General features: G+C 43.7%; 1 protein-coding gene across 1 annotated transcript in view; it reads left to right on the forward strand.

Moving 5' to 3' along the window:
* FAM107B (family with sequence similarity 107 member B) overlaps positions 1 to 19,762 on the forward strand; it is a 221,314-nt gene that overhangs the window by 65,095 nt on the left and 136,457 nt on the right. The window lies entirely within an intron of this gene.

Below are 19,762 nucleotides of genomic sequence, written 5' to 3' on the forward strand. Positions count from 1 at the left end.
GCACAAGCCCTCCAAGCTGCCAAGTGTGATGATCACCTGGCCCAGAGGACCAGTCTGTCTCTGTGTCCTTGAAGAGAATCTCATTGTGGGATAAACTAGGGGGAAGCAGATGAAAGGTGGTTGTGACAGCTTATGAACTCGCTTAAGAGGTGGCTGTGATAGAGCCAGGGCCAGACCATTTCCAATCACCTTTACTCTCTCTCTCTTTTTAAATTTTTCTTAAATTGAAGTGTAGTCGTTTTACAGTGTTGCGTATCTTTCCTCTCTTTTAGTGTGTTTAAATAAACTAACATAAAATTTACCATTTAAACCATTCTTATGTGTACAGTGCAGTAAGTACATTCACATTGCTCTGCACCCTTAACCGCCATCCATCTCCAGAACTTTTCCTTCATCCTACACTGAAACTCTATACCCAGTAAACACCAACTCCCCATTTCCCCCCAAAACCCAACCCCTGGAAACCACCGTTCTACTTTGTCTCTATGAATTTGACTACTCTAGGTACTTCATATAAATAGAATCATACACTGTTTGCCCTTTTGTGTCTGGCTTATTGCACTCAGCACAATGTCTTCAAGGTTCATCCATGTTGCAGCATCCATCAGAATTTCATTCCTTTTAAAGGCTGAATAATATTCCATTGTATGGATATATCACAGTTTGTTTATCCATTCATCCGCTACTAGACATTTAGCTATTGTGAATAATGCTGCTATGAAAATGGGTATACAAATACCTATTCAAGTCCCTGCTTTCAGCTCTTCTGGGTGTGTACCGAGGAGTGGAATTGCTGGGTCATACAGTTATTAGACACTTAGCTTTTTGAGGAACCACCATGTTTTCCACAGCAGCTGCACCATTTTACATGAGCACCAGCAATGCACAAGGGTTCCAATTCTTTACATCCAATGCCAACACTTTTCTGTTTGCTTTTTGATAATACCCACCCCAATGGTATGAATTGGTATCTCATTTTGGTTTGATTTGCATTTCCCTAATGATTAATAATGTTGAGCATCTTTTCATGTGCTGATTGGCCGTCTGTATATCTATCTAGAGAAATGTCTATTCAAGTTCTTTGCCCGTTTTTGAATTGGGTTGTTAGTTTTTGTTGTTGTCATTGAGTTGCAGGAGTTCTTCATATATTCTGGATATTAATCTCTCAGATATATAGGATTTGTAAATATTTTCTCCCATTCTGTGGGTTGTACTCTGTTTTGATCCCACCTCAGATATGCCCAGTTTAATTTTTAACCACCCAACTGGACCAGGTGCCCCCTCTATTTTATTCCTGATTTTGTCAGGGACCTGCCTCTGGGTAGACCTACCTTTCTGAGGCTGGGCTATAACCTCTCAACATTTTGAGAGTAAACAGTAGAAAATCATTTGCTAGTGGATGTTCCTATGACTTCGAGCACCTTGTTAGCTCTCAGTTCCAACCTGTTCCTTTTTGTTTGGATGATTCATTTATCGTATTTATTTTACACAGCAATTTATCCAAAACTTTACTATTAGCCTCTTAGGAGAGTTAGAAATTTAGGACAAAATAAAGTGATTGGATTTCTCCTCGTAAGCCTTAAAATCTCTATGACTTGATGCAGGGAAGTGGATGTCATTCAATTATTTAACATTCTGTGAGGATGTACATGTAGGCCACGTGGATGTGTGCTCTCTGAGCAGAGAAAGGTGGCTCCTACTGTCTATAAAATGGGAATCATGATTGCTGCTTTTCTCAAAACTACACAAAAATGCCAGGGGTTTACTTAGCACCAGCTGGGAAAAGAACCCAGATTTCTGCCCAAGCATTTTAGCATTTTCTCTCTCTTTTCCTCTCCCCCTTTAAAAAACTTTTTTTAAAACCATCATGATTGGTTCTCTGCTCAACCATTTCTGTCGCTACTACCCCTGGAAACAAACCAGAAATTGTAGTCTACCATGCTCCCCTGACCATAAATGGCAACCTTAAAAAAAAAAAAAAAAAAAAATCGAGACAGCGTTTCTGGAAAAAAGCAGACTTTAAGACCAAACTTGACATCAAGCCCTACTGTGAGTGTGAAAACTGGAACCATTTCCTTACTGATTGCTAAAGCAGGGTCAGCAACTACATTTCATTATTACTTAAGGAAGACTTAGAAATGGGTCAAAGTGTCATTTTTAAAAGGCGAATTTTTGTTTTGTGGTTTGTTCAAACTCAGAAAGATCTAAACCTGACTCTGCTATGGGAGAGCTGGCCTTCCCCAGCTGGAAGACGACAAAATGCATGGCTTTTTGTAGGGTTTTTTAAAAGATAACAAATTCGATTATTAAGTTAAAGCCTTTATGAAAAGAAGCAAGACCATTACAACCGAGAGTTAATTCAATCACATCTAGCCTAGGAAAAACGCTGAGCACAAGACAGATGTTTAGATATACACATACATACTACATTGTGTATATACATATAATATTGTGTATATACACAAATAAATCATGTATTTCTCTTTGTTCCTTAAGAATGTTTCATTAAATGCACTTGTTTGTGGAACAAATTATCATAATTCCTGCATTTCCTTTTCAGTGTATTTCCAATTCTTCTGTTGAAAAGAATACATAGAATTTTTATTTCTGCGGTATTTTTTACTGGTGGGCTGCTATTGCCAACAGCAGGAAACCAGGCCTCTAGAAATTTGCTTTAAAGCATTGCCAATGTTGTGACAATTGTTTTAATTATATTCTGTTTGCTAAGAAGTACCTCAGAAAGGAGCTGCTACACTGCTCGACTCAAAAGGCCACCAGAGGGATAAGTTTGCAATGGGCTCGCTTCTCGAAGGTCACCACTATGACACCACACAAATACCTCTTCCCTTGTCCTTTCGGTTGGGGGAAAAAAAAAAAAAAAAAAAAAATCCTTGCCTGGGGCCAGCCGTGCCTTCTGCCTGGTTTCCCTTTCCTGATGTGTAATCCGAGCGGATGCCCTGGATGCCTTCTTTCCGTTCCCACGTGGGATGATTCTGTCTGTGAGAGACAGGAAACTATGATTGGAGCTGTTGTGACCATTTAAACGGGAGGGCTTGGCCCGGCACTGACCTTTTTAAAAGTAAGTTTGTTACAGAGCCTTTCATGAGATCAGCATGATGTCAGGGAACATGAGGTTAAATTAGCACATTAAAGAATAACAGAAGTGGCTGACAGATGAACTCAAGGCTTACTTCCATAAGAAATCAACAGGAGACAGGAGTTTTCCGAGGCAAACATGACTGGGTTTCTCTGCTGGGTCTTGTCTGGCACGAACGTGAAGCTCTTGATGGTTTAGAGCAGCGGTCCCCAACCTTTCTGGCACCAGAGACCGGTTTCTTGAAGACAATGTTGCCACAGAGGGGGAGGGGGGGTGCTTCAGGCTGCAATGCCAGCGATGGGGAGCTGGGGGGCGGCAGATGAAGCTTCGCTCCCCGCCGCTCACCTCCAGCTGTGCAGCCCGGTTCCCTACAGAATGCGGACCGCTGGCGGTCCTCTGGCCCGGGGGCTGGAGACCCCTGGTTCAGAGCACTCAAGTGGCCACGCTTGGGGCGAGGTAGGACGGGGATGCGTGCGTGCGTGCGCGTGCGTGCGCGTGCGTGAGTGCGTGCATGCGTGCGCGTGCGCCCCACGTGTCAGCCACAGTCCTGGTGCTTCCCTGTAACCAGATGAAGGTTATTAGCGATCACAGCTTAAACTGTGCTCACCCCGGAGTCATTTCTCCCCTCTTGCTTGCAGCATCCAAGTGACCCGCTCGGCCTCGGGCTGGTGCGATTTCAAATAATTTGGGCTGTCAGAGCTGCCAGTGGAAAGTGGAGGTTATTTAAGTCTGTTTCAACATCTGGGAAGGAGCGTGTCATTGTTTACGGTGGAAAATGGATGCCCCAGGCACTGCACACGATTATGCATCATGGATCCTGCTCAGGAAGCAGAGATAAACCCAGGCTGGATTTCTCAGCTTCTACTCCCATCCCTGTTTTTATTGTCATTTCAGAATCAGGACATTCATCTTTTTATTGTATCTCGTCTGATGTCAGCGCTAATTACTCTCCCTACGGTTAAATTCCCTGCAAACACTGAAATGCCCCCAAGGCTTGCATATGGAAGAAAGCCATCCACTCCATTTTCCTTGAGTTCTGAAAGTTACAAGTCGGGGAGCCAGGGGCTCCCCCTCATCTCCCAAGGTGCATTAGAAGATGCCAGGCTTAATGGCCATTTATTGTGACAGTGCTTGCCTCCTGCTTCATAAATCGCCCCAAGAAATGGCTCACCTTCAAAGAATAGTCTTTCCACTGGGGATTATTTGTCAACCCTTTGTTGATGTTCTCCTGGATTTTGCTTGACGTCATTTAGTGAGCTACTCTCTGTGCATCACAATCGTTATTACTGCTTTTGTTGCTGTTGTTCCAAAGGACTCCTCACTGTTCTCCCTACTCACAGGCTCTCCACACGCCCATCCAGTCTGCACCGTTTCCAGACTAATCTTCCCAATGGGCAATCTTTTGGCTCCAATACAGGCTTCCCACAGCCTTGCGAATTAAGTAAAAAGCCTTAGCCTTACGATGACACTCAAACACCGTACCATGTGGTTCAGCCTACTTCCCCCTCCCCTACAGATGCCCTCTCTATGACCAGACCTGTGTCTTATCATTCTCATCGCACACATACTTTCCCTGCCTTTCCTCATATTGTCTCTTTAGTCTGGAACTACGAACGCCTTCCTCCCATCTCTTCCTGCTCACAGTATACCCAGTTTCCACACTCCCAATCAAACCTATTTCTGTCATCAAGATTTTCTTAGTCCCTCAAAGAGATGTGGTTGTATCCTTCTCAGAACCTCCACAGCATGTGCTCCTGCCACTTTCATGGTCATCAGATCTACTGGGACCACTGGAGAGTTTGTTATGGTAAACACAGGCAGACACAGACTGATGGATAGTTTGAATTCCAGTTGATAAAAGGCTTAAGATATCAATCAGCTCCCTGTGATGTAACTTACCACAGCTGGGTTGAGTTGCTAGATTTCTCCAAAACAACAGAGGGCCACGGGGAAGACTGGCTGCCTCAGGGTGAATTTTGTATAGCTCTTCATAGCCCCCCTGTGTGTTGAATGATCTCTCCAGGTGGTTTCTAGCTCTAAGACCTATAACTCTATGAACAACTTCTATTTGTTACTGCTCATAAAAGTCACGGGCCAATATTTTATTTTCACCTGGCACATAAAGGATGAGAGAGGTTAATTGAATAACCTAGGCTCATGCAGCAAGGCAACACTCGTTCTCAAACCAGACTTGAGGTATTTGAAGCTCAGAGTCTCACTGCCTCACCTTTTTTTTGTTGATCAATTAAATACAGCAAAGGTGAGATGATAATTTATCATCTAAATCGACACTTTTGTGTGTGAAAGGGGACATTGTTAGTAATCATTCTGGAACGACAGGCATAAACCATGATATATGGGTACTTTAGGCGTAGGGGAAAAGTAAGGTAGTTTTTTTTTTTTTAATGAGGTCATCAACAGACCTTAAACTTGGATTCTTCAAAATTTATGGGGTACTCTAAATTTACAAGCATTTGTATTGCTTGCCACTCATAAAAACCCTCCTGTGTGGTTAGGTTGGCTGCCCTTCTGCCCTTGTAGCCAAAGGAAGCATATGGCGAAGCTGCCCATCCCAGCCCCAATGTGGTTAATCATGAGCGGAACAGTTTTTTGTTTCGTTTTTTGGCTACTCTGCGAGGCTTGTGGGACCTTGGTTCCCCAACCAGGGATGGAACCGGGTCCCCTGCAGTGAAAGCTCGGAGTCCTAACCACTGGACCACCAGGAAATTCCCTGGAACAGTCTTAAATTTCAAATTTCACCCCTCCCATTAACACTCCAATCTCTACTACCTTCTCAAATCGATAATTATTAGATTGTTCAAAGGGAGCCAGAAGTCTCTACGGAAGCAAACCTTTGGAGTGCCCTGGGTATATCTTATTTTGCTTGCCCTTCCCACTTCTTTCTAATCTCTGAGCAAACTGTTAGCTGATGTCGGATGCCACCACACAGAATCAAAAGAGGACTCCTGTAAGGTTGGTGCCCCAGCCGATTTCTCACTCTGTGGATATAATAACAGAGAGTACGCCGAAATTGCAGGATGGCCCTTTGCCTCCAAACCTGTAATTGTCTCTCATTTACCAAGCAACCCTCTGGTCTTGGCCGTGAATTGTCTATTCCTAGAAAAGGTGATGCAGTGGAATAAAGAGCAGTGGGTGTTGGATATAGACTTGGGTTTGAATCCAGTGCGAACTACTACCACTAGCTGCAAAATGAGGAAAACCATGCCTGATTCATAGAGGTTTTCATGAAGTGTAAGTTCAATAGTATATGTAAAGCTTTCAGCTCTCATCTTGGGCTCATAGCGAGCCTTGGTTATCACTGTTGAAGCCTTTGACCCCAAAGCAGCAGACTCACCACTCAGCGTGAGTCAGCGGGTGAGGGAACTGTACCCACAGCGTAACCTGGGGGATGCAGACCTGGTACTTGATCTTGCCTCGGGCTTTCTCCACTCCACTTTTTTTTTTTTTTTTTTTAGAGACATGGAGTTTGGAGGAATAAGCTAGAATAGAATATAAACTCAGAGTACTCATCTTCCCTTTGCTCTTAGCTATTGAGATTATATTTTATAAATCCCCCAAATAAAATATATAGTCTGACCATACAAAAAAGGTTGTAACTGACACTGTCTCATAAGATCCAGAAAGGGTGGTTTCCTTACTCATTGTGCTTTTCACGTAGCAAGCGATGAAAATAAATGAGTGTGTGGAATAATAAATAAATAATAAATAAATAAATAAATGAGTCTGTGGAATAAATGAGTGAATGAATGAGATACCATCACTACCATCACTAGTGTGGAAACATTTATACATTTATATGTACAATTATATGTATTTATATTTATACAAATATAAATATTTTTATACATCACATAAATTTATAAAAATATAAATATAAACTTGCGTAGTTTTTATATACACGTACATAATTTTTGCATCCTGCTCTCCCTGATATATTTGCTATTTGCTCTATCAGTCAAGGTCCCAACAGGAAACAGATGGCCCTCGAATTAGAATAATTCAAGAAGAGCTTACTAAAGCGACTGTTTATGAAAGTGTGGGTGGGCTGGAGAGGAACCATAAAGAACACTAGTGACAGTGGAAGGGCTGTTACTAGTCCTAGGCCTTAAGGGGTGAGGGCGGGAGGAAGCCGCCACAGGAACCTGGATAAAAGAGCATTTCCCGAGAAGGCTGCCTTGATAGGAGGTCAGTGGGGTGAGCGCACTGTCCTCCCTCCCTTTGATCTCCTGCTCGTGGACTGAGCCCAGTGGGAAGTCAGAGCCCCGGGGAACCCATGATATAGTTATCAAGGAGGGAAGGAAGGGGGAGGGGTGGGGAGGGGGGAGGGGGAGGGGCGGGGGAGGGGGAGGGGGAGGAGAGGAGGCGGCACGTGGGAGACATTGGGTTCACGCTATGTCTGAGATCCGAGGTACATTTTTTAAAGAGGAAATTAAAAGCGAAAACTGTTACTAGAGTCTTGGTTTCTTGCAGTGGTTCCCTGCCTGGAATTCCGCCACCTCCCCCTCTGGCACTTGGGTGTCATCTCCCCTAAGTCGTCTTCCACTGGCCCCTCATCACCTGCAGGCGCCTGAGCGCCTTCCTCTTTGCTCTCCCCTGGCACTTCTGACGTTCTAATGACTGGTTTCCTTCTCCAGGGGACTGGGGTTTGGTCCTCCTCGTCTCTCCCACACCCAGGCTAGCGGCAGGCGCACAGTAGGTGCTCCGTCACTGTTGGTTTGAATGGATGACTAAGTTTCCCACGAAAAGGAAGCAAGCTTGCCATTCAGCTACTACACCTGGTTCCCTTGGTTTTCTAGATTAAAGCCTAGAACCGCCGCCTTCCCTGTAAGCACGTCTCTTCCTCCTTAGAAGGGCAGGCAAGTGAAGACCGCCGAGAGAAAGGGGCGAGGGCGCTCGTGAAGCCGAGCATCTGGAGGTCGGCAGCGCCCGGAGCCTGGGACCGGCAGGAAGATGGGTGGAGAGGGGCGCTCAGACCCGCAGCCACGTCTGGAGAAAGGAAGCTCCGGTTATTAATTCCTGGTAAAGGAACTTGGGGCATCGCTTAAACTAACACTCGAATTCCCAGTAACCCCCTTCTCTTTCTGGAAGCCCTGACACAAGAGACACTGAAGAAAACAGCAGATCTCCTGATACGAAGGTCAGAGGGGTCGGCAGGACGCTGGGGAGGCTGAGCTGCCGAAGCATCTCTTCCCCAGCTTTACTGTCTTCTGTTGCTTAGTTCGCTTTTGGTCGGTGGTGTGTGGTGTGTATGTGTGTTTGCTTGTGTACGTACATGCATGTGTGTGTGCTCGTGTGTGCATAGGTATTTGTGAATATGTGCATATCCCTGTGTGTGTTTGTACGTGTTTATGTGTATATGTGGGTGCTTGTGTGTGTGTTTGCATGTGTGTCTGATTTATGTATGTGTGCGTCTGTGTGTGTTTGTGTATATGTGTATGTGTGTTCGTGTGCATTTGTGTATGTGTACATGTGTTCGTGTGCTTTTGTGTGTATATGTGTTTGAGTGTGTGTATGTGTGCCTGTTTATGTGTGTGTGTATATATGTCTGTGTGCATATGTGTGTGTGTTTATATATGTGTGTATCTGTGTTTATATGTGTTTGTATATTTGTATATGTGTGTGTATACGTGTGTGTTTATATGTGTGCATCTGTGTTTATGAGTGTTTGTATATGTGTTTGTATATTTGTATACATGTGTGTATATGTGTGTGTTTATATGTGTGCATCTGTGTTTATGAGTGTTTGTATATTTGTATACGTGTGTGTATACGTGTGTGTTTATATGTGTGCATCTGTGTTTATGAGTGTTGTATATGTGTTTGTATATTTGTATACGTGTGTGTATACGTGTGTTTATATGTGTGCATCTGTGTTTATGAGTGTTTGTATATGTGTTTGTATATTTGTATATGCATGTGTGTGTTTACGCGTATGCCTAAGTCTGTGTATGTGTGTGTGTATGTATGCGTTTTTGTGGATGTGTTTATGCGTGTTTGTGTGTGCACGTGTGTGTGTATAAGTTACTGGACCCTTATGCTCTAGGAGTAGTTCTAGCCCACTCTCTGCAGGAGCCAAAATTGGGCAGAGAAGCATTTCTAGGCAGAAAGAGAATGCAAATGAGAGAGAAGGGCTCTGGGCAGCACTTTCATTAGAACCTGCCCATCCCCTGCCACACCTGTGAATTTGCTGAATTTTCCCGTGTGCTCCAGGCAGACTTGAAATCATCTGGAGAGGTTAGCCCACAAACCGTAAATATTTGCTGAGCGATCACTGTGTGCTGGTGACAGAATTCTCTTGGTTGTGTTGGGTTTGTATTTGCACAGAACTGCCTGGGTTCTGTTGAGGCGAAAAGATAAATACTGACCTTTGTAATTATCTCTTTCCAAACAACAACAACGTTAACCCTTCTGTCATTGGAAAGAGCTTGGCATGCTTTCCCTGCTCCCTCCCTCGTTTAATCTGGAAGCATGGCGGGCTGTGAGGTTGTGAAGGGCTGCTCCTTGTTAAGGAGAAAATAAAGCCCATAGAAGTATGGACTTGGTCAGGTTCACATAATTATGTGGGATTGAAAGGTGGCTCTTCGGACTCTTTTCCGTCAGATGTCATTGCCTTTCTAAAATGATGTTGACAAGGATTCGTGGAAGGACATTTTTAAAAAATCCTTTTACGGGTAACGCAGTCTGAATAATGAGAGCTATATGCTGACCCAGGGAAATCCTTAATCCTCTCTAGTAAGCTTTGCCCTGCTTTTTTGAGCATAAAGCTTCTGTGAGGGAAATTCCTGAAAAACAATGAGTTCCACGGCACTACTGTAATTAGAAGAGCTTCCACAATTAATATTCAAAAATGATGTTGCTTTAAGAGATGTGCTTAGTCAGGACCCTGTATGTTGAGGAGCCCAGGAGAGGGCTGGACAGCTGGTGGCTGGCTTCCTTCCACACCCCTCCCTTTCTCTAGGTGGCATTAAGTAACTTCAGTTTAGCACTTTTTCCCCAGGATGAACTGACACAATATTTTAATTTCATTTGAGCAATTTATAAATAGTACTCTATGTCAAGTCAAACTTCAGGAAAAGAGGTTGAGTTTCTGACCTTGAGTCTAAACTTCCTTACTGAAGTTTCAGCTTCAGCTAGGACTAGAAAAATTTAGGTTTACCAAAAAAAAAAAAAGAAAAGAAAAGAAAAAAAATCCACCTTCAAATTTCCATTTATTCTGGAAGGTTCTACAGGAAACCAAAAGAGTTGTTGGGTGTCACCGCTGAGGAGTGTGATTTCTTACAGACATAATTCCAGCTTCCACAAATGTCGTGGCTTAGAATAAGTTCTGGAAGTGAGATTGGTCAGGATATGGGACCCAGAACTCAGAAGTCACCTCCAGAATTCTTATGGAAGCCCCAAGACAGTGTTTGTGCTGGTGCAACTTGGGTATCTGGCCAAAGCTCTCCTCCTCCCCTGCTTTTTGATCCCTGACAAAAGACCACCTATTTTCTGATCCCTCTGCCTGTACTCTGAGGGATGGATGGCGCAAAGTGGGAAGTGTTCCTTTAATGACTAGTGAGCAGAGGGTCTGGCCTTGCATTTCTTTACAGCTGTGTGACTGTGGTGTTTATATTCTTCATGTGGGAAATGAGGGGGTGAAATAAGAAGAAAGAAATATATATGTATATCCATCTCTGTCCCTGGTTCCTGGCACAGAGCTCCTAAGATCCTTGTAAACAGGGGTCTGGGGAGAATCTTAGTTGATCTTTGACCTGGGTGCTTCACACAGAGCTCCTAAAGCCTTGTAATTCCTAAGTGATAAGAGCATCTGACAGAGTTCCTAAATCCTTTGGAATTTCCTGGGTGATAGGAGTGTCTTTTGTTCTAATGAGGTGACTCTTTGTGAGCTCCTGGATGGGGGCTGGTCACCAGAAAGACCAAGGCATGATCAGAAGCTTGACACATTCAGGCCCATCCTCCGTTCTTCAGAGAGGGGAGAGGGGCTGGAAATGGAGTTAATAATCATGCCTGTATGAGGAAGCCTCCATAAACATGCCAAAGTGTGGGTTTTGGAAAGCTTTTGGGTTAGTGAACACATCTCCACATCTACACACCGTAACCATGGGAACAGAAGCTCCTGCACCCAGGACCCTCCCAGACCTCACCCTATGTACATCTTCATCTGGTCGGGTGTATCCTTTCATATATCCCTTGTAATATATCAGCAGTAGTAAGTGGACTGTTTTCCTGGTTTCTGGGAGACACTAACAAATTAGTGAACTCAAGGAGGGGGTTGTGGGAACCTCTGATTTGTAGCCAAGTTGCACAGCAGTCATGGGGAACCTTGGGACGCATTGCTTGCGGCTGGTGTCTGAAGTGGGAGGCAGTCCTGTGGGGCTGAGCCTTTAACCTGAGGGGTCAGTGCTAACTCTGGTTAATATCAGAGTTGAATTGAATTGTGGACACCCAGCTGGCATTGGAGAATTGTTCAGTGTGGGAAAAAGTCGAGTGTCAGAAGCATGGTGAGGGTGAGTAGAGGAAAGCAGTGCATTTTTCCAGGACCCGGGGATACCGGCTTTGCCCACCATACACAATTATTGAGGGAGTCATGTGAAATCACATAAGACAGCACTTTACAAATGGAGACGTACTAGACAGAGATGAGGTATTACTAATTTTGTGAACCAATATGGAACCCAGATAAAAAACTGGTGCCCCAGTTTCCAGCAAAAACTCTTCTTCTCTTGTTCACCAGGTATGGATGAAATCCTTTCGGCACAGTCTCTCTCCCACTTGCATTGTCTTCCAGGGACATCTGGCAGTGTGCCCTGCAGGGCTTCAGCTGTGTCTGGCCTCCTGGAGCATTGGTTTTATGCAAATAAAGAGTTGGGCAGAAACATTCATTTTTTTTAAGATCATAAATGCATTTAATTTGACTCCCAGGAAGAAAAGAGAGTTGGGAAACGTATATGAAGTGATATTTGCTATGCCTTTTTTTTTGAAGTATAGTTGATTTACAATGTTGTGTTAGTTTCAGGTGTACAGCAAAGTGATTCTGTTATACACATAATATATATATTATATATATACATATATTCCTTTTCAGATTCTTTTCCCTTATAGATTATTATACAATATTGAGTATAGGTCCCTGTGCCATACAGTAGGTCTTTGTTGGTTATCTATTTTATATATAGTAGTACACATATGTTAATCCCAAACTTCTAATTTATCCCTCCTCCCGCTTTCCCCTTGATAACCATAAGTTTGTTTTCTATGTCTGTGAGTCTATTTCTGGTTGGAAATATTCTTCTTTAAATAACATTATTCATTCATTCATTCATTCAACCCATGTCTATAGAGTGCATATGGAGTAGAATTAGATATAAAAGTAGCTGAAGAGTCGTGATTCTCTCTCATCACTTATTCACGATCTGTAACACAAATCTATGTTCAGGATATATAATAATCCTCAGCTGATCAGGATCTTAGTCTGGTCAGGCTGCTGTAACAAACTACCATAGACTTGAGGGCTTAAACAACAACCATTTATTTCTCACAGTTCTGGAGGCTGGGAAGTCCAAGATCAAGGTGCTAACCGATTCAGTGTCTGGTGAGAGCCCACTTCCTGGTTCATCGATGACCATCTTCTCACTGTGTCCCCACATGGAGAAGGGGCTAGAGAGCTCTCTGGGGTCTCTTTTATAAGGGCACTAATCCCATTCATGAGGGTTCCACCCTCATGACCCTAATCACCCCCAAAGACCCCACCTCTTATACCATCACATTGGGAATTAGGATTTCAACATATGAATTTGGAGGGGTGGGGGCAGGGAGATATAAACATTCCGTCCATAGCAATCAGTATAGGCAACTAATCTTACCCCTTCTATTCCCCAGTAGTTTGACAGTTTATTTTAATTCAAATATTTTTGCAGTCATTATGTAACTTGAAAGTTTGGACCAGCATGTTGAATTACAGCCATAAAGATTGTGTCAGACTTTTTTATGCTGCTGGTTCTGAAATTTCCACCACGTGATAAATGTTTTGTTCTGTGGTTTTCTTTTTTTTTTTCTTTTTTTTTTTAAGTGGGATGAATATCAGGAGTCCCACTTTTTTTTTTTTTAATTTTATTTATTTATTTATTTATTTTTGGCTGTGTTGGGTCTTCGTTTCTGTGCGAGGGCTTTCTCTAGTTGCGGCAAGCGGGGGCCACTCTCCATCGCGGTGCGCGGGCCTCTCACTATCGCGGCCTCTCTTGTTGCGGAGCACAGGCTCCAGATGCGCAGGCTCAGTAATTGTGGCTCACGGGCTTAGTTGCTCCGCGGCATGTGGGACCTTCCCAGACCAGGGCTCGAACCCGTGTTCCCTGCATTGGCAGGCAGATTCTCAACCACTGCGCCACCAGGGAAGCCCTTTTTTTTTTTTTTTTTTTTTTTTTTTTTTTTTTTTTTTTAATTAAGTTATTTATTTATGGCTGTGTTGGGTCTTCGTTTCTGTGCGAGGGCTTTCTCTAGTTGTGGCAAGCGGAGGCCACTCTTCATCGCGGTGCGCGGGCCTCTCACTATCGCAGCCTCTCTTGTTGCGGAGCACAGGCTCCAGATGCGCAGGCTCAGTAATTGTGGCTCACAGGCCCAGCTGCTCTGCGGCATGTGGGATCTTCCCAGACCAGGGCTCGAACCCGTGTCCCCTGCATTAGCAGGCAGATTCTCAACCACTGCGCCACCAGGGAAGCCCCTCTGTGGTTTTCTTGACCTCAGACTCTCTAAACCTTGAAGCACACAATGGTGTGTCTTTGAAATGTTCTTCCCTAGCTAAGAGTAATAATCACTCATTCCTTTGTAAAACCATACTATGTCTTCTTTACCCAAAGTTCTCTTCTGTTAGTCCTATCACTAAGGATAGCTATTCAATAACTAGCTGTTCTTTCCACTTACACTTAAATTAAAAAAAAAATAACACCAGCAAGGAGCAAACTTGAAGGAAGGCATCATGGTGTTGCTGAGAGAGCTGGGGTTCTGACCCAGGAAGATGGTGTGACTCTTGCCCCACCTAAAAGCATGCACCTTTAGTCAAAGTCTTCAACACTCCAGGGACCCTTCTGCATAATGGGGACACAAGTATCAGCACTGCAGTTTCCCTGACAGTGCTTTTCAACCTTGTCTACAGGGTACCTCTATGTCAGGGTTCCCGCTTCCAAACTTCCTTGACATTCCGTGTTCATCCTAAACATTTACGTCTGTTCTACTTACCCTTCCACAATGTAATCAGATTTGTTTTAATGTACAAATAGTGTTTTTCCTCCCAAATCTTTGCGTGAAACTGATGCTCCAGAGAGAGGCTTTACATACCTTTAGCATATTACAGCATACCTCTGGGATGTACCTATACTTTAGAAGTGTGGTTGTTAAGATGATATTCAGGGCTGAAAATATTCAGCAGGTATGCATCAGTAAGAACAATATTGGCTTTTAAAAATGCTGGAGAGGGTGTGGAGAAAAGGGAACCCTCCTGCACTGCTGGTGGGAATGTAAGTTAGTGCAGCCACTGTGGAAAACAGTATGGAGGATCCTCAGAAAACTAAAAATAGACCACATGATCCTGCAATCCCACTCCTGGGCATATACCTGGACAAAACTATAATTCAGAAAGATACATGCACCCCTATGTTCATAGCAGCACTATTCACAATAGTCAAGACATGGAAACAACCTAAATGTCCATCAACGGATGAATGGATAAAGAAGATGTGGTACACATATACAATGGAATACTACTCAGCCATAAAAAAGAGCAAAATAATGCCATTTGCAGCAACATGGATGCAACTAGAGGTTTTCATACGAAATGAACTAAGTCAGAAAGAGAAAGACAAATACCATATGATATCATTTATATGTCGAATCTAAAATATGACACAAATGAACCTATCTATAAAACAGAAACAGACTCACAGACATAGAGAACAGACTGGTGGTTGCCAAGGATGGGGGGGGGAGGGAGAGGGATGGACTGAGAATTTGGGGTTGGTCGACGCACACCATTACATTTAGAATGGATAAACAACAAGGTCCTACTGTATAGCACAGGGAATATATCCAGTCTCCTGGGGTAAACCATAATGGAAAAGAATATTTTAAAAAAAGAATGTATATATGTGTAAAATTGAGTCACTTTGCTGTCTAGCAGAGATTGGTATAACATTGTAAATCAACTATACTTAAATAAAAATATATAAATAAATATTGGCTGTTAAAATATTAAAACACCTTTGTTTCAACTGGTAAATAACTGCTTCCCAAGCCCTTGAGTGGCATCCATATCCCACATCACTCCTCTTCCCCACCCCTGAACTCTGTGTGGTCCAGGAAGTAAAGAGTTAATGCCTGTACTCCAGGGACCTCTGGGAGCCTCCACAATCTGATTAGTTGGTGGCCTGTACCATACAGGCTGTTAACTATTTTGAATATCATCCCATGTTACATGTAACATACATGAAGCTGCGGGCACAGGCTAGCCACTAAATAAGCAGTAGGTATTTTTAGTCCTGTGGCTTTGGAGAATTGTCTACTTGGAGTCTATATTTTGAACAGCAGTGTAGCCAGCATCCTTCCTTCCCTTGGGGAACTGCACCTTCCCCATTCTCTGAGGTTCTGGTGAGGCTTCCAACTACAGCACCCCATCCCTCCAGTGGCTCACGGGATGGGCAGTGATGTAGGTCTGGAAGATCAGGGTCCCCATTCCCTGACAGGCATGTGCACATGACCCAAGATAGAGCAATCGGAAGCTTCCCCTAGAACTCTACACAGTCGTCCCTCAGTATCCACAGGGGGATTGGTTCCAGGACCCCCCTGATCCCCACAGATGCTCAAGTCCCTTATATAAAAAGGTTTTTGAAATTCGATCTGCAGTTGGTTGAATCCACTGATACAGAGGGCTGACTGCATTATGAATGCAGGGCCTGAAACGCTCCTTGTGCCCCTTTGAAACATGAGCTGAAAGGATGTGGCCCCAGAGCTCCTGTCTGTGCAATGAAGGAGGAGCCTGGGAAGTGACACACAGACAGAAACAGACAAGCGGAGAGACTGAGAGAAAGAGAGGACCCTGGTGATACTGTCTGAGTACCAGACCAAATTTTCATCCTTTACAACAGTGATTCTCAAGCTTGAGTGTGTATCAGCATCACTGGGAGCGCTAATAAAGAATCCAGACGCCCAGGGATGTTGACGTGGGAAGGGGTTGGACCCTCTGTATTTGTGCCACACTCTCCAGGTGATTGCATACACATCAAAGTTTAAGAACTACAGCTTTACAAAAGCATGCGATCCAATACACCTCCTCTTTCGCTGTAGCTACTTAGGTTTCCAACAAGCAGACTGGGAAAAGCACCTAGGACTTTCTGGCACCACGTAGACAGGGAATAAAGCAAATTTCTGGTCAAGGTCCCAGTATCCCTGATCTTGGGTAGCTCAGTGAATTGCAGGTTTTACTCATGAGGAATATTCTCCATGGACCCAGTGGTGGCGGGAGCGAGATGTTGAAGTGGTTAAGATGACCCCTCCCGTCTTGCTGGGCTCCCCTGCATCTACAGTTATCTGAAGGGCATTCCCTGAGCTGGAAGAAGTTAGGGGGCAACCTAAGCTATCAGGCAGTTGGCAGAGGAATGGGGAAATAAACAATAAACAACAACTGAGTAAAGACAAGTTGCAGGACTCTGGGACACATGGTATCAGAGCTCTTTCTCTTCATTTTGCCTTTGCATCTCACCACATGCTGGGTTCATTCTCTCTTTTTTTTTTTAATTTTATTTATTTATTTATCTATTTATTTTTGGCTGTGTTGGGTCTTCGTTTCTGTACGAGGGCTTTCTCTAGTTGCGGCAAGCGGGGGCCACTCTTCATCGTGGTGCGCGGGCCTCTCACTATCGCGGCCTCTCTTGTTGTGGAGCACAGGCTCCAGACGCGCAGGCTCAGTAGTTGTGGCTCACGGGCCCAGTTGCTCCGCGGCATGTGGGATCTTCCCAGACCAGGGCTCGAACCCGTGTCCCCTGCACTGGCAGGCAGACTCTCAACCACTGCACCACCAGGGAAGCCTGTGTTCATTCTCTTGAGTTATCTCATGTGACGTGACTATCACTAGCTCTGGGGCTCCATCCTGAGGGCTTCAAGACTGTAGGACATCCACCAACCAAGCTGAAACGCCCCAGCCTCCTCACCCTAACTAGCCTGAATTAGGTTATATCCTCTTGCCTGGGTTAACCCTTGTGGCCAGGGGATAGCAGCTTTTATCAGAAGGGGGTGGGTGGCTGCTGGGTGGGTAGACAAGAGCCACCCCATCTCATATTAATAGTGAGTCATGTGGTATTCTTATATCCATCACCTCATTTGATCTTCACAGCAACCCCACAAAAACATAAACTATTACACTTATTAGCATTGATGAGGAAACTGAGGCTCACAGAGTTCCTACATGGCAGAGCAGGATTTGAACCCTGGCTATATTTTTTCTTTTTCTTTTTTTTTTTTTTGCACCACGCAGCATGTGGGATCTTAGTTCTCAAACCAGGGATCAAACTCATGCCCCCTGTCCTGGAAGCACAGATTCTTAACCACTGGACCACCAGGGAAGTCCTGGCTGTATTTTTAAAAAGAAAAAGAAATATAATTGCTCACTTAGGCCAAAAAGTCCATGGTTAGGATTGCTTCAGGCATGGCTGGATCAGGGGCTCTAATGATATCATCAGGACTCAGTATCAGTCCATCTCTTGGCTCCGCCTTCCTTTGTGTGGGCTTCTGTCCCAGCTGCATGTGACAGCAGCAGCCCAACCCTCACTCCACAGTTGTCTCAGGATTTGGGACCAGTGGGTAAGAATAGAAGCCGTATTCCTGGAAGTGCAGAGAAAATCTCTCATTAGCCCAGATTGGGTCACATGACCACTCTGCACCAATCACAGGGAAATGCAGCAGACTGATCGGCGCAGCCCCGGGTCACGTGACCACCCCTGGAGCTGTGAGGAGGGAGGTGTGTGCGTGTGTGTGTGTGTGTGTGTGTGTGTGTGGACTGAGGTGGTTTCATAGGAACCACAATTCATTAGGAGGGGGAAAGGATGAATTTAAAGAGGAAATCAGGACACACTTATTAGAAAGCGTGAGTGAATGCCGGGCAGCAACATCAACAGATGTCTACTACAGTTGGACTGTTGTCATTTTATTCTAGCTTTGCTGGGAAAAAGCCAGTAAGAACAAATTCAGCAAATCACAGACTTGCACTGAAGAGAAGAAACTCAAGAATCTACGGAGTTCAGCCTTTTTTTCTCTAAATAGAACATAGTTCATACTATTGAAGACAGATGCTTGTTTATTCTATGCTGAGAGCTCTCTGGCCAGACGGATTCCAAATATCCTTCCATCTGCAGATCCTTCCAGGGCTTTGCAATTTTTACTAATTAATGAGAAGACTGGGGGAGGGGAAACTTAAAATGAAGTAATAAATATGCTTGGAAGAAAGTTAAAGGGCTGAGTTATTTCACAGTTCTGGAATTTAGAGCAATGAAAAAAGTAAACAGTCCTATTGGCTCAAAGGAGAATCCTTTCATCCATGAAACAACTTTATTTAGATTATTTTGGCGTGTTGAGAGACTTTCCCTGTGGCTATATTATAAAATAACTCATGTTTTTATTCTATACTGTTCTATTGGGCCTTGTGAAACAAGAAATTATTTGCTGCGTTTAGTTGCTGTGTAATGGGGCTTTTCTATCATTTACATGCCCTTGGTATCTATTAATTCACATCCTTTTTAGAAATGTAATTGTGGAAGCAATTGTCATTAAAATTTCTTGTAATGTATAAAATCTAGATAATGGGACCGAAAGCCTGTTTGACCAAATTGCCTGTGTCAATACAATTTCATGGGTTTTAAAAGTAGGAAAAAATTTTGAAACTGGTCCCTGGTGGTAAACATTTGAAGATGATTTTTGCTCTCTGAAAAAAATTTGTTTCCCCAAAACACAGGTGAAATCAATTCCTTTCTGAGTTGATACTGATGGTGATTTAATGAAACTAATCTTTATGAATTAAAAAGGATATTTATTTATCTTACTAACCAAGCTTGAGAGTCTGGTGGCTTCTCAGCCAGATGAGATATTACCTAGGAGCTGCACACTTAGAACAAATTGGGCATGGCTCCTATGGTAAATAATATCAGTTTTTGAGTTCCATTGTTCCACTCTGGTTAGAGAGTCATTATCATTTATGGACCCCTACACCCATATGCTTTATTTTGGTCCAGAACATCTTCCATTGCGCTAAATTCTTAGGAAGAACAAAGTATATGCAGAAAGGGTGCCAGCCTAGGGAGGAAGCTGAGTAGGGAACTACCTACAGTATAATTCATTCATGAGATGTTAGAAGGAATCTTTCCTAAAGATTAAGGTCCCACAGATTTAGTTCATACAGGAACTCAACAAATATTTGTTCAAAGAAGGAAAAAAATAAGTAAAGGTATCAGCATAAAATCACCTTGCAGACAAAATTAGAAAAGCCCCATGTAGACATTCCTCTTAATTTACACCTCCTCACCGCCCCCCCCCCCCAGCTGGACCTACTTTGACCAATGCTATAGGAGTCAACATTGTCATTAAAGAATGTCATACCAGAACTCAGAG

This window comes from Eubalaena glacialis, chromosome 2 (genome assembly GCF_028564815.1).
Source record: "Eubalaena glacialis isolate mEubGla1 chromosome 2, mEubGla1.1.hap2.+ XY, whole genome shotgun sequence".
Classification (NCBI taxonomy): domain Eukaryota; kingdom Metazoa; phylum Chordata; class Mammalia; order Artiodactyla; family Balaenidae; genus Eubalaena; species Eubalaena glacialis.